We start from the raw sequence: 5967 nt of genomic DNA on the forward strand, positions 1-5967 counted from the left end.
GCCCAGGCAGCTGAGCGCAGGCGCATCCGCCCTGGGAAACTGGAGAGGCGGTGAAGAGGCGGGTCTGGGAGCCAACGGCTCGGATACCTCGACCAATAGCGTGCAACGGGTGGGTCTTTCGCGATCTTCGGAGGCGGGCTTCTTAGGAGTGGGTGGGGCGTTCCGCGGCAGGAAGTTCGTGGGGCGCAGGCGCAAGGCGTCACTCGGCGCTCCCCAGGCTGGCCGCGGGGGCGGATGGGCCCGCGCGGGGGTGGGGCGGATGAGAGCGCGGTGTGCAGGCTGCGCGGGGGCTGCGAGCCCCAGGGCCAAGAAGCCTGGGGCCCGCGGGGCGTGGTTGCTTAAAGCAGCAGCAACGGCAGGGGGTGCGAGGGGGGCAGGGAAGCTGCAGCCGCCTTAGCAAAGCAAAATCTCAGAGCCAGCAAGGAAAATGGTTTCCTGTTCTCGAGAGATTACGGTGCCCTCAAAGTCTCCCAGATAATCACGGGCACGCAGTTTTCTGCACCCCCTCCAAGGCTCCCACCCAACCGTTTTGAGGGCCCAGTCGAGCCGTACTGACATTTGTCATGAGCGAAAGGGACCTTTAGGAGAGACCTTGGCGTTTTTTTCTGCCAGAAGCTGGGCAGGCCTCCTTTATTTAAGGCCTGCAATGGCCCAGGCCTTCAGTCCGCCCAAGGCCTAAAGTTGACTTAAATTACTTTTTTGTTTATTCACTTATTTGCGTCCTTAACGTACTGGTTTGTTAGCTTCCTGCTGCAGCAGGGGATTTTGTGCCTACCAGTGCTTCCCTATCTCAGTTCCTGCCTAGGCCCCTGCTGAGTCATTCTTGTCACCTGAAGGGGTCCCATTTTGACCCGGCAGCTGGCTGATGAACTGGAGAGAGCTGGGCTGGGCTAATCTAGGCCAGCATTACCTGAGCTCTGCTTTTCTCTGAAGCTTTTAGCCTGGAGAAAGAGTGGGGGTGGGGGAGGAGGTTGAAGAAAAAGAGCCACATGATCCCAGGGAGAAAATGAGGGCCAGAGCAGAGGGGCCTAAGCGCCGATGCTTAAAGGGAACCACAGTCTGCATCTAAACTCAGAGGCTCTCCTTGCAAAAACACCCCCGGAACATTTGTTCCCTTGATAGCTTTCCAAGTGCCTTCATGCTTAAACGCAGCCATGCAGAGGCCGCGATGATGCCCTCTTTTCTGATCGGGAAACAAACTCAGACGTTACTCTAGTATGTGACAGAAACAGTCATGTTCCCTTATATAGAAATTTACTGTCTTGGGTCTCTTGTTTTCCCATGTGGTACAATTCATTACTATAACGCCCTTCCATGTCAGCTCCAAGAATCTTGCTGGTGACTAACGCTGAAGGGGTGGCTGGAGGCGGGAGGGGGGCGGTTAGAAGGGTGTTACAGCATGGGTCCTCTGTGTTCTAGAACACTGGTGGTCAAACTTTTTTTTTTTTTGAAAGGCGCCAGGCAGCCCTCCGTATTGTAGCGCAGCAGCCATAGAAAATATGGATAAACCTGGCCATCTTCCAGTAAAACTATAGTCACTGAAATTTGAACTTCATGTACTTTGCACAGGTCACAAAATATTATCATTTTTTTCAATCACTTAGAAATGGAAAAATCATTCTCCGCTTCAGGGTCATGCAAAAACCGGTTGGTGGGCGAGATTTAAAGGACTGTAGCTTGTCCTCCTTGTTCTAGGATAATTGTGTCCAACAGCTCTGCTTCAGTGGGAACTATGTGTACTCAGAGAAGACTTGAGAAGTGATTTCATGTCTCTAATATAATTTGTTCATTTTGATGGGTAGTTATGATTTCCAAAATAAACGTTTAAAGGACTGAGCGAGCCTGGTGTGGTACATGCCTGTAATCCCAGTACATGGAAGCTGGAGGTAGGAGGATCATTGTTCAAAAGCCAGCCTTGGAATGCCTAGGGACCTTGTCTTAAAAACCAAGTAAAGCTTCCCAGACAATATGAATTTAGTTTAAGCTGTGTACACCCGGGGGGTTTTAGGGGGTAGGGGAGTGTGTGTGTGTGTGTGTGTGTGTGTGTGTGTGTGTGTGTGTCAGTCCTGGATATCTAATCCAGGGCCTTGCACATGGCAGACAAATGTGCTTCCCCTGAGCTTCCCAGGTAACTAAATTCTTTATACTGTTTATTTGACCTTCATTGAGAAGGTAAGCTTGGAGCAGCAGACATTTCAGGAATTTTGAGATTATTCACATTCTATTGTACACTTAATCTGAAAGGATCATATAAACCATTTTTATTAACTTTGGAGTTTGGGGGTTTTTGCCTGTTCTTTTAGGACAGGTTGTCCACCAAATTACTTTGTAGTCAAGGCTAGCCTTGAACTCCCGAATCCGCTGTTTCTATTCCCCCAAATGCTGCAGTTACAAGTGTGCATCGCCACTTCCTGCTTGGACTTTTTACTGTTTTTGTTAAATTGAATTCATTGATACTAATCTATTTTTGTGTGTGTGCTTTTTTTCCATAAAATTCTAACACCAGTTTTCTCTTTTGAGTTGCTTCACTGTTGGGTTTTGTTTTGCCTGTCTCCCCAAGCTCTTAGCTGTGGTCTCGGTCTTCCTTGGCCCTTTTTCTGTGGTTGTTTCCTTGTTTCTCTTGTGTCTGGTTAAGTCCCACTGGAAAGAAAGTACAACTAGTTTCATGCATGAGCCATGGGTTATCTTAACTAAGAAAAGTCCTGTTTAGGGAGCTTTGAAGATGCCTCAGTGGATAAGAGTGTTTGCCGTGCAAGAGGACTTTGAGTTTTAGTCTGCAGCACTCTGACTCATGTCTTCACTTGCCCTGTCACAACAATGTGGGGTGGGGGACTGCAGTGACAGATAAATCCTGGGAGATCCCTAGCCAGCAAGCCAGCCTAACTAAAACAGCAAGCTTCAGTTCAGTCAGAGTTCCTGCCTTTAAAAAAAAAAGTACAGAGCAATAGAGAAAGACAGCAACAGTCCTCTGGCCTCTTTGTGCACGTTTGTGCATGAGTGCATCCGTGGATTTAGGTACCAGTCCTCCGTACTCAAAGTTGCCATAGCATTCACCCCATTTTCTTCAAGCTTGACTGACAGTACATTTTGTAGACTGGTCCATGTGTATATAAACCAAAACAAACGCTGACAGGAAACAAATGCTGACCTTTGATATTGGGATGCACTCTGGTATTTTTATTTCATTTTTTAAATATTTATTTATTCATTATATATAAGTACACTGTAGCTGTCTTCAGACACACCAGAAGAGGACATCAGATCCCATTACAGATGGTTGTGAGCCACCATGTGGTTGCTGGGATTTGAACTCAGGACCTCTGGAAGAGCAGTCGGTGCTCTTAACCACTGAGCCATCTCTCCAGCCCTTTATTTCATTTTTTAAAACGGCAGCTCCTCTTCCACATTGACTCCGCCACTGCCTTGAGTCATTGAGTCAGAACTTGAAGTTTGGGAGATATTCCCATAGGTTTTGGACCTTTCACTGTCCCCGTTACCCTTCATAAAACAGCACCAAAGCCTAATGTGTCTCCACCAGGAATTGTTTTCGAGCCAGTTTAGCGGTTTGTTTTGTTTCTCATCACCTGACAAACATTGGCTCCTGTGTGAGCTCTACACAGGACCATACATTTGAGAACTTGGTTCTGTTAAACCCCTAGCTCCTGGACGAGAGTTCACCAGATGAAGAAGGTGAAGCAGAGCGAGCATAAGTTTTTGGGCTTTTTTTTGGGGGGGGGGCTTGTTTTTGGTTCGCTACAGTTACACTAATAGCTCTTGAGGGTACGACTTGCTATTTGAATTTAATCAGTCTTACACCAAAACAGTGTGTATGTTAGGCTGAAGTGCTTACTGAAAACACGAGAGAGCAATGATAGCAGAAGGGAACTTCACGATGATTTTATGTTTATCAACAACTCTGTCTCCCCTAGCTGAGGGCATAATTATTAGGCATTCAGAAGTTGCTTTGGAATCCCTACTGTGTGCCAAACTTTGCTGTAGGCATTTGAGGCTTCGGAGAAAAGGAAATCCTGAAATCTCCCTCTTTGTTCTGTTGGTTCTTGTTTGTTTTTCTGGGACGGTAACCCTGCAGGGGAGCAATTACTTAGCATGTGAAAGGCTCTGGGTTGCATCCAGAGCACTGAGGAACAATAGCAACAACAAATAAGCAAAGCTCCTTTGCAGAAAAGTCTACAAATCACAAAAACAAAAGAGCAGCATTAAAGAACACCTATTTCGATTCAAGCTAAATTGTTTTCTTTCGGTTGAAAAGTCGGCTCAGTGGTTAAGCTGTTCTTCCAGAGGCCCCAGGTTTGATTCCTAGCACCAACGTGGTGTGACTCACGACTGTCTGTAACTCCAGCTCCAGGGACACTGGCCTCTGAAAAACACCAGGCATGCTTGTGCTGCACTTGCATGTAGGCAAACAACCCATGCACATTGTAATGGCTGTTCCTGGCTGTCAACTTGATTATATCTGGAATGAACTACAATCCAGAATTGGAGGGCTCACCAGATCTTGAGGCTGGGAGATACAAGTTTCTGACCTGGCTGTTGGCATGGAGATCTTGAGGCATAGTGGCTATGAAAAGCTTAGGGCCAGGCAAGGTAGTACAGACCTTTTAATTCCAGGAGACTGAGGCAGAGAGATCTCTGAGTTCAAGAAGAGCCTGGGACAAAACAAGTCCCAGATCCAGGCATGGTGATACACATCTTTAATCTGAGCCACACATTCTGCTGGAGACCTACATAAGGACATTAGAAGAAGGAAGATTCGGGGTTGGGGATTTAGCTCAGTGGTAGAGCGCTTGCCTAGGAAGCGCAAGGCCCTGGGTTCGGTCCCCAGCTCCGAAAAAAAGAACCAAAAAAAAAAAAAAAAAAAAAGAAGAAGGAAGATTCGCTCTTCTTCCCCTGCTTGCATTTACTTGCCAGCACATCTGTTGGAACCTACTTCTACAGAAGACCAGCTGAAACAACTAGCCTTGTGGGACTGAGAAACTACTAGGTCCTTGGACTTCCTATTCACAGCTGACCATTGTTGGGAAGTTTTACTACAGACTGTAAATCATCATAATAAATTCCCTTAATATATAGTGACTATCCATAAATTCTGTGACTCTAGAGAGCCCTAATACACACATAAATTTTTTTTTAAACTTTAAGAGGGATTTATTTAAAAAAAAAAAAAAACAGTTCTCAAGCTGGGCATAGTGATGCAGGGCTTTAACTCCCAGCACTTGGGAAGGAGTGGGAGGCAGAGCTCGGTGAATTCCAAGCCAGCCTAGGCTACATATTGAGTTTTAGGATAGTCAGGACTACATAGAGAAACTGTGCTTTGGAACAAACAAACAAGAAGAGTCCCCCAAATTCAATTTTCACCCAAATCCTTAGGAGCAAATAAAAACTAATATATGAAGTCTCTTCATTCATTCTCAGACAAAGGTTTGTTCGGTTTGGTTTGGTTTGTTGGTAGTGGTTGTTGGTATTATTTTTTATTTTGCAATACCAGGGAATTGAACTCAGAGCCCCACACACGCTAGGCAAGAACTCTACCACTCTACATCTGTAGCTCAGGATGATGATGATTTTAGCCTTCATATATATTGCCCTATTTTCAAAATTCCTCCAGTGGACACACTGTGCTTTTGGAAGCAGAAAAATAATGCCATGCTCCTTTGAAAAACTGTAGAAGGGAATGGCAGGGGAGTGATACAAATGAGAAGAGTTGTCTTTGTGTGACAGAATTCCAAGTAATTATCATCAATATGGTTTAATGTCATTATGCAAGAGAGTTGAAGAAAAATGATTATGATTGAAAATACATTGTGCTCCTTTGAACTTTATACTTTCATTTACTGTTATGATCTTAGTAAAAGTAATTGTTTTCTATGCATACATGTATTAATATTTAACTTGTGGGGCTTCCTTGTTGGTTCTAAAAGGCCAGCTTATCCCTTTGTGCTAAGCTGT

This window comes from Rattus norvegicus, chromosome X (assembly GCF_036323735.1).
Source record: "Rattus norvegicus strain BN/NHsdMcwi chromosome X, GRCr8, whole genome shotgun sequence".
Lineage (NCBI taxonomy): Eukaryota > Metazoa > Chordata > Mammalia > Rodentia > Muridae > Rattus > Rattus norvegicus.